The sequence below is a fragment of the Macrobrachium rosenbergii genome, chromosome 8, assembly GCF_040412425.1.
Source record: "Macrobrachium rosenbergii isolate ZJJX-2024 chromosome 8, ASM4041242v1, whole genome shotgun sequence".
Taxonomy (NCBI): domain Eukaryota; kingdom Metazoa; phylum Arthropoda; class Malacostraca; order Decapoda; family Palaemonidae; genus Macrobrachium; species Macrobrachium rosenbergii.
The window spans coordinates 60,972,383-60,981,870 of NC_089748.1; the positions used below are offsets into that span (position 1 = coordinate 60,972,383).

The 9,488-nt window shown below is 36.3% G+C and overlaps 1 long non-coding RNA gene across 1 annotated transcript; it reads left to right on the forward strand.

The window, feature by feature from the left end:
* Window positions 1–3,729: 3,729 nt before the first annotated feature.
* LOC136840914 (uncharacterized) lies at window positions 3,730–8,609 on the forward strand. Its single transcript, XR_010853781.1, has 3 exons — window positions 3,730–3,839; window positions 4,337–4,438; window positions 8,266–8,609. It is a non-coding gene; the product is annotated as an uncharacterized lncRNA (long non-coding RNA).
* Window positions 8,610–9,488: the final 879 nt, after the last annotated feature.

Sequence of the window (9,488 nt, forward strand, 5' to 3'; positions counted from 1 at the left end):
GCAGCGTAACGGGATCTTTATCATCTGAAAATAATATTTATGCCTTGTATAATATATTATGATTGATATCTTCATATAGAAATCTTGTATATGACTTTCATGATAGCCTTTGGGGTTACTGCATATATTCGTTTCATAAACATCTTCGTCCATATTCAGCTAAATTTATTAACGTTTTTCAGCTCCTTTAGTTTTATATTATTTTTCTGTAATAAAAGTTTCTGACAATCATTTATTTCTATTTGTTAGTTCCCCCAATTACCATTGCTGGCATTAATATTAACATATTGATATATCAAGAAAATGAATACTCAAAGCCAAAAAATGTAACTGATTTATAACATCCTCCGGAAAATTTGATTATCCCTGAGAACCGGCAAGTCCCTTTTGATGGGGAAGCTCCATCATTTAAGGACTTTATACCCTGCTTTGCTTCTGCGCCCGACTTGAGAATCTTTTGGGTTTGATTTCAGGAATTGCGGCACTTTGGCAAGGTAATAGTGCCACCACTTTTCTATTGTGATGTCGGTTATTGCACCTAATAGAACATCTTTTTTTTACAGTTTGTTTATGCAAATATTTCTCATATACATTAAAGCTCAAATTTGCGCTAACAAACGTCGGTCATTATTTTTTTCAAGAAATATTTTGCCGTTCAATGCTGAGGACTTCTTGTGAAAAGAGACCGAGTTAAGATTATTATTGCCGAAAGTTCTTCCAGGAAATTCCAGTCGACGCCTTTGATGTTTATTGGATTTTCCAGTGTTGATAAACAACAAGGAACTATTTTCACGGAGCCCCCAGGAGTTTGTCGAGTAGTTCTGTCATTTTTATTTTTGAATTGCAACGAAAATATCAAGACGCATCAAGTTTGTCCCAAAAGACAGGACGAAATTGAATTGTTTCCTTCCCCCTGAGTATTTCAGCTATAAATGGAAAGTGACTCGAATTGCGTTGTATTCTTTTTGGAGCTACTTTTAGCCAAGGATTTTTTCCATTGGTTCAGTAAGAAAATAAACAATTAAGGTTCTTAATAACATTTCAACTTTCTTAAGGAGACATAATATAAAAGAAGACATATAGAAAGGGGATAATTTTTAGAGAATATTTGTGTAATTTTAGAGAATATATTATATATATATATATATATATATATATATATATATATAGGAAGACAACTTCATATAAAGGGAAGGCGGACACTTTGCTATCCGATACATCCCGGGATTATATATAATCATATATATGCTATATAAATATATATAGACTATATATATATAAACAAATATAACATCTATAAAAAAAAACATAAATATATATATATATCTCCTTGTGCTGGCTATATATATATAAAAATATAGGATATATATATATATATATATATATATATATATATATATATATATATATATATATATATATATATATATATATATATATATATATATATATATATATATATATATATATCGATATATATATATCGGGTTCGACTGAGCTCTCTTTATTACCATGATCATATTACCTTTGGGGGAGTTCATAACAAGTTCTGGTCGTTACATTTGAGTTTTGCATTTAAGGGGGCAGTGGACAGAAAAGGATTCTCTACTTTGTGAGTTCTTTTGGATTCGGCAGTGGGCGAGTTTTATAGTTTGACCACCAAACTGTAATTTAACAAAGATGTCCCTAAAATATAGCTAGGTACACATATTTGAAAAACTAATAAAATTGGGCCTTGTAAAATTAAAAATAAAACCGGATGGAAAACACGTAAATTATTTGCTTATTACTGAAGCTAAAAAAAAAAAAAAAACATTATTTTGTGTGTGGCATTCTGCAGGTACCAAAAGATGTGGGGCATATCATCGGTAATCTTCGGCTTGACCCTGGCTTGGAGGGACATCGATACTCTCCTGGTTCATTCGTGTCTTATAGCCTTATACTGTCGATCAAGCGTGGCCCCCTATCCTGCTGATGCCGCGTGCGCAAATTTCTGTAAAAGACAAGGAAATCGTCCATGTACTTTTAAAGGAACTAAAAAGTTCTGGAAAGTTCAGCCTGAAAAGTGGAAGGCTTAGGTTGCGAACAGGTGTGAATCTATTTGCAGGAGAAAGGGATCGAGAATTACTGTGCACACCTGCCTTTTGTAAAAAAGAATTCCTCTTACTGCCCTTTCCTGCTATTTTCAGTTTTAACTGTTTTAGGGAACTTTATGTGGCTTTAACTTCAGCACATTTAGCGAGTATTTCTGTTAATGTGCAGCATTTTCCTTGCAGAGGTCTGAATGGATGTAACTGGTTGGGATTATGCTTATTTTTTACTTCTTCCACGTGTTGCTGTATATTTAAACATTATGGGTTCCTGTGAGTTCAGTGCAAACATACAAAAGGAAGGTGCACTCCGTCGGAGATGTCATTTATGTTGCCAACTCTATCATGAGGTCTGCCCTCTACAGTTGATGAGGTCATGTACATACACCGTCGTTATATATTTTGCGGCCCATGAAACTACTAATTTTTTTTATAGAAACGTCATAGGCACCGTGATGAAGGTCATTACTGGTAAGAATGATTTACATCAGAGGATCGTACTTTCAACGATGATCTTGACATATACGTATGACCCTAAAATGTTTTATGTTAGTTTAACAAGAGTAAAATCGTTTTGCATACAGATATAATGATTTCATTATATCTGTTTTCGCTTAATCTGATGGTAGTATAATTACAAGAGCAAGGAAGTTCAAGGAAACCTGGGTGAGGACGAGGCGAAAGAGCCTGGCTACAATAAGTCGTATGGCATGAAGGGGATAAATCAAGAAATATACTGGAGAGAGTTTATTTAGGGTGCAATTTGCTAGGCTCATCGTTGTTCCTCCTCTTGATCTCATTCCTTTCATCTGACATCCATTATGCACCATGCTGTTTCTTTAACATTCTTGTTGTTTAATTTCTTAAACAATAATCATTTGGATAGTTATATTTTCCAAATGAGAAGTGGTTTATTTTTCATTAGCATTCTCACCGGAATTAGGCTTTTACTAAACTCATAATCGATGTATTCAATTGCTCGCCAACGGTCCCCTGCTTTTAAAACAAATGAATAGCAGAAAGGCTTAATATTTTTCGTTCATATTAGACTTGCAGCATTTCATCAATTTCTTTCAAATTTAAGCTTCATTTCAGTTAGTCAAAATATCCGAACTAGACTTCGTAAAACTATGCAAAAAGCTTAACATATGTTTCCTTCAGATGGAGCTGACGGAATTCCCTTTTTATTAAGACATTGCTTCATATTTTTTCATCTATATACACGAAGCATTTTAATGATTGTTGAGGCACCGGCATATAATCGTTTTGATATGTGTTTAATCCCACCAAACTACCTTGTATTTCTTTCACGATGGTTAATTATCTCATCAATTCTCATGAGTTTTGATCTATAAGGGAACCAACGAAATATGTGCTACTCAAAATTGTCGAAATTGTATACAGCCGATATTCCGAGCAGTAAAATGATCCATTTAGAGAATTATCATCACAGCAGAACTGTAAAGAATGGGAAACTCGGAAATGGGGTAGTCATGTTTGGAAACTATAACGAGCCATCCTACGGAGAATGGACAGTTACTCACTTTACGCGCTCTCTAGTGCCCATGGATACGAAGGTGGTGGGTGAAATTTGACTTAGTTACAGGCAACTAACTTAGTCTATACCGGAGACCGGGACCGGCGTACCGTGAGTGAGGCAGGAGACCAAAGACCTTGTTCGTTCTTATCGTTGGCTGAGGATTCGTTAGTTGTTTCCTGGACCCTCGTAGGCCTACTTCAGTCTTAAAGGTAGTGTTAGTTGCTGTTTTGTTTGTTCAAGGTTTGTTTGATTAGTGATGTTTTTACTTATTACTTTGTGGTTCAGTGAGTAATTTTGTGGGAAGACTGCTTGTTGATTGTCTGTTTGCCTTACACGATGTTGGTTGAGGTTGCTAATGTACTTGTTACCTCTGTCAGTTTTAAATCTTTATATTTCGTGGGTTTTACTTAATTTTGCAGGAACATTTTATGGGTGACATTAGTATGTAAGGAGTAAACGGGTTTTTGTGACAAGTTTTTAATGATTATCTCATGGTGGCTGAAATAATTGAGTTATATGTGAGTAACTAAAATTTGCAGGTATCGTGGAGTTTATTTTTGATATTCAATTGGTTATGATACGTTATTCAAATTACTGCTCGTGAAACAGCAGTTAAACGCTATGCCCAAACGTTGTCCAAATTAGTGTTAATGGATCCCAATTTATTGTAATGACTATGTTGCAATTTAACAGGACTCCATTTCAGGTAAGAGTCTGAAACTTCGAGTACATGAACTTCAAATCCTGCTTAGGATGGCGGAAACAACTGTATTCTTTTACATTAGAAACAGGCCAATACTTTCTGCAGGTAAGACAGACCGGAGATTTCATATTTTAAGTAACTAGACTTTGCTTTTAGTTGGACTGCCAGTGTTTTTTGTATTTAAATGTTAACGTAACTGTAAACGATTGCCCTCTTGAGATTTCTTGGTGTAGGAAATTTTTAATGTCGAAGTTCCTTCAAGTTTAGTAAATTTTCTAATTATTGTCAATTATTTAGTAAACTTTCTAATTGTCAAGTATTTAGTTATTTAAGGAGTTAATCAATTTGAAGTTAAGTGAGATGTTTTAAATTTTAAGTTGGTCTTTCTAGAAATCGAAAGGGGCCACCTTTGTCAGGGTGGCCGGTGCTGCTTTTAAAAACAAAGGTTAGCCCAAATATTAGACATTGTTCTACCATATACAGAGCCATTTGAGGTTTTGAGTGTCTTTTGGCAGGTTTGAGGTTTTGAGTGTCTTTTGGCAAGGTTTGAGGTTTTGAGTTGAAATGTCTTTTGGCAAGGTTTGAGGTTTTGAACTCTTTTGGCAGGTTTGAGGTTTTGAGTGTCTTTTGGCAGGTTTAAGGTTTTTGAGTGTCTTTTGGCAGGTTTGAGGTTTTGAGTGTCTTTTGGCAGGTTTAAGGTTTTTGAGTGTCTTTTGGCAGGTTTGAGGTTTTGAGTGTCTTTTGGCAGGTTTGAGGTTTTGAGTGTCTTTTGGCAGGTTTGAGGTTTTGAGTGTCTCTTTGGGCGAGGTTTGAGGTTTTGAGTGTCTCTTTGGGCGAGGTTTGAGGTTTTGAGTGTCTTTTGGCGAGGTTTGAGGACGTTTCTGTCTTTTTAAGCAGGTTTGAGGACGTGAGTGTCTTTTTGGGCAAGGTTTGAGGTTTTGATGTCTTTTGGGCGAGGTTTGAGGACGTGAGTGTCTTTTTGCGAGGTTTGAGGACGTGAGTGTTTTTCCGAGGTTTGAGGACGATGTGTTTTTGGGCAAAGTGTTTTTTGGGGCGAGGTTTGAGGAGTGTGTTTTTGGGCGAGGTTTGAGGGTTTGAGTGTCTTTTTGGGCGAGGTTTGAGGTTTTGAGTGTCTTTTTGGGGAGGTTTGATGGACAGTTACTCAGTGTCTTTTTTGGGCGAGGTTTGAGGGTTTGAGTGTCTTTTGGGCGAGGTTTGAGGGTTTGAGTGTCTTTTTTGGGCGAGGTTTGAGGGTTTGAGTGTCTTTTTGGGCGAGGTTTGAGGGCTTGAGTGTCTTTTTGGGCGAGGTTTGAGGTGTTTTTGGGCGAGGTTTGAGACCAAAGGCCTTGAGTGTTTTTTGGGCGGTTTGAGGAGTGTCTTTTTTGGGCGAGGTTTGAGGACGTGAGTGTCTTTTTTGGGCGAGGTTTGAGGACGTTTTTTTGGGCGAGGTTTGAGGACGTGAGTGTCTTTTTGGGCGAGGTTTGAGGACGTGTTGTCTTTTTGGGCGAGGTTTGAGGACGTGAGTGTCTTTTTGGGCGAGGTTTGAGGTTTTGGAGACTTTTTTGGGCAGGGTTTGAGGAGTTTGCTTTTTTGGGCAGGTTTGAGGACGTGAGTGTCTTTTTTTTTTTGCGGGTTTGAGGACCTAATTTTTTTTTTGAATTTTTGAGTGTTTTGGTTTTTTTTTTTGCAAGGTTTGAGGTTTGAGGTTTTTTTTTGAGGTTTTTGTCTGAAAGGGGTAAAGGTTTTTTTTTTTTTGGTTTGAGGACAAGGTTTGAGTGTCTTTTTTTGGCTGAAATTTTGAGGTTTGAGGACTTAATGTCTTTTTTGATATTCAAAGGTTTGAGGTTTTAAGGCTTGAAAAGAAACTTTGAGGTCGTTGTCCAAATTTGGGCGAGGTTTGAGTGTCTTTTTTCCCAATTTGAGGTTTTGAGTGTCTTTTTTTGGGCAGGTTTGAGGTTTGAGTGTTTTTGGGCAAGGTTTGAGGACAGAACTTTTTTAGGGCCCGTTTTGAAACGACGTGTTTTCTTTTTTTTTTGAACAGGCCAGGATGTCTGTTTTTTTGGCACGTGAGGTTTGAGGTTTTTTTGGAAGGTTTGAGGTTTTTTGTCTTTTGGCAAGGTTTGAGGTTTTGAGTTTTTTTTTTTGAGGTTTGAGGACGTGTGTCTTTTTTTGCAAGGTTTGAGGTTTTTTTTAATGTCGAAGGACAAAGTTTAGGCTAATTTTAGTGTTTTCTAATTTTCAAGGTTTTAGGATATAATTAGCTTTTTTTTGGCAGTTGAGATATTTTGAGGTTTTTGAGTTTTTTTTTTTTTTAACCACCTTTGAGGACGTTTGTTTTTTTTTAAGGTGGTTTGGGTTTGTTTTTTTTTTTTTTTGGGCAAGGTTTGAGGTTTTGAGTGTCTTTTTTTGGCAAGGTTTGAGGTTTTGAGTGTCTTTTAAGGAGGTTTTGAGTGTCTTTTGGTTTGAGGTTTTGAGTGTCTTTTTTTTTTTGAGGTTTGAGGTTTGAGGTTTTGAGGTTTTGTCTTTTTTGGCAAGGTTTGAGGTTTTGAGTGTCTTGTCTTTGAGGTTTTGAGTGTCTTTTGGGCAAGGTTTGAGGTTTTGAGTGTCTTTTTTGGCAAGGTTTGAGGTTTTGAGTGTCTTTGCAAGGTTTGAGGTTTTGAGTGTCTTTTGGCAAGGTTTGAGGTTTTGAGTGTCTTTTGGCAAGGTTTTGAGAGTTTTGAGTGTCTTTTGGCAAGGTTTGAGGTTTTGAGTGTCTTTGGCAAGGTTTGAGGTTTTTGTCTTTTGAGGTTTTGAGTGTCTTTTGGCAAGGTTTGAGGTTTTGAGTGTCTTTTGGCAAGGTTTGAGGTTTTGAGTGTCTTTTGGCAAGGTTTGAGGTTTTGAGTGTCTTTTGGCAAGGTTTGAGGTTTTGAGTGTCTTAGTGCCTTTTTGGCCGTCTCTTTGGGCGAGGTTTGAGGCCGACACTTATTGGTAGATGCTAATTTTTGTTAAGTCTTGTTTGAGATTTCATTAATAGTTTCACAATTTTAGCATTGTAAAGGAGGTCGTTCATGGTAAAACCTCAATGTATGTTGAGAGGTACCATATAAATTTATAAGGTTAAAACCTGTTAGTGTCAGAGTATTGACCGAAGGTAGTTTTTACTTGTAAGCTTGCCATGACTGGTGATGTTTGGGTAAAGATTTTAAGAGATGCATTGAAAGTAGAAGTCTAGCGGTGAGGTGTAGACCGTATGAAAGTTTGAGGGTCTCTCTCTCTCTCTCTCTCTCTCTCTCTCTCTCTCTCTCTCTCTCTCTCTCTCTCTCTCTCTCTCTCTCTCACCGCCCGCAGAGTTAAAATTTTTCCCTTTGGCCTAAGGTTTGAGATAGCCACTGGGCCACGTAATTTCACGTTTTCACTGCAGGGAATTAATGTCCGCGGATCACATGTTAATTTTTAAAAATTATCTGCTCTTCAAAACTTTGTAGCCAAGGGATTTTTTTTTTAGCTTGTCTGTAACCTTTTGTCAACCTTCAAACATCCTTTGAAATTTAAGGTTTATAATGCTTTGTTTCGACCAGTATTCTAACCATAATTAATCATAAGTAATTTTGACTGGGCGTAACTTGAATAAATTTCTTTGCTTAGGACGTGTATGGGGAAACATCGTAATTTTTTTTTTTTTAATGTTTAGTGTTTTATAGAATGTAAGGAATGTTCATTTTAATAAGATACAGGGAAAGGCTTGATACATATTAAGAAAATTAGTTTTTACTTCGGTATTGCTAGATAATTTTTAAGTTCTGCATCTGAACTGGATCATTATTCTCAAGAGAAAGAGAACATAAGCTTTGAAGTTAGTTGTTTGATGAATTGGGCTTTGGTAGATCCACATATAAAATTAAAATTTAGTGCATTTGGGTTTATCCATATTTTATCGTTGCTATTCCCAACAGACAACCTGAAGAGCCTTGCCAATTTTAATGAGTAGCGGTCAACAATGTTCCCGATTTGACTTATACAAGAATTCCAGCAAGATCAGGCAGTTCCAGACAACCTGCAGTGCCTTGCCAATTTTAATATGGGCATTGATCAACATTGCTCCCGATATGATTTACACAAGAATTCTAGCAAGGTCTGGCAGTTCCATCTTCTAATCTAAAATTATCATCAGATTCTTGCCTCACCTGTGAGGCAGATTACAGTGAAACCTCTTGAATGTTCTTGAAAGTGTGAACAGGAGATAAATACACTTTACGTTTTTTCATCAGTATTAAACTTTCGTACTTTCGTTTTATAACCTTGATTTTATAACCTAACATTTAGTTACGTGAAATGGCTGTGGATAGAGAGGGATGACATCAGAGACTCATGTTATTAGTTTTGGCTCTCATGCCATCTCGTAAGGTCAACTTCAGTACATAATTCTTGCTAAAATGTCTCGACAGTCCATGGATGGTTAAAATGTTTTGGTATATTGCTTTAATTTTATTTAAGCGGAGGGGAATGACCATGGAGAGATGGAAGTTTCGAAAGTTTTATCCTAAAATTTTAATACGTGACGTTTACAAATGTGAACATCTGAAGAACATAAATTCTTATGCCCTAAAGAATTAATCTAATTCGTATGCCTTAAAGAGTTTTTCTCGTGGGGAAAAGAAATCCACATCCCAATGTATACTGATGTAAGAGTGCTTTTTCTCTTATACTAAAGGAGGTATGCTTTATAAGCGTTTACCATCCAGTCCTAAAAAAGTACTGCTTTATCGCCGAAGCGTCTGGCATATCGAAGCGATTACAGTTCTCGAAATTTTCTTTGGCAGAAGTTTTACTTTCTTTGGCTTAGTTATTTTGTAATGTACTATAAGCGTTCTCTGGGTTAAGTATAAAATTACCGTCTAGGTTGAGATAATTGTCTTTGGTTTAACCATACACTTGTAAGGTGGAAACTCTCGAAAATGAGCCGTATGAGGTTGGTCCGTAATGGACTACGTAATTTGTAATAAGGAATATTAATTTGACTGATTACTTAAGGGGTCTTTTTACAGTTTCCTTAAAGGCTTTTACACAGTTGTCTTAGGTACAAGAAAATTTTTAAGTAAAAAAAAAAAGCTATCGCCTACACTTTGGAACAAGAATTTGTGTAGGCATAAAGCTTCATCTAAAGACAACGAAGCGC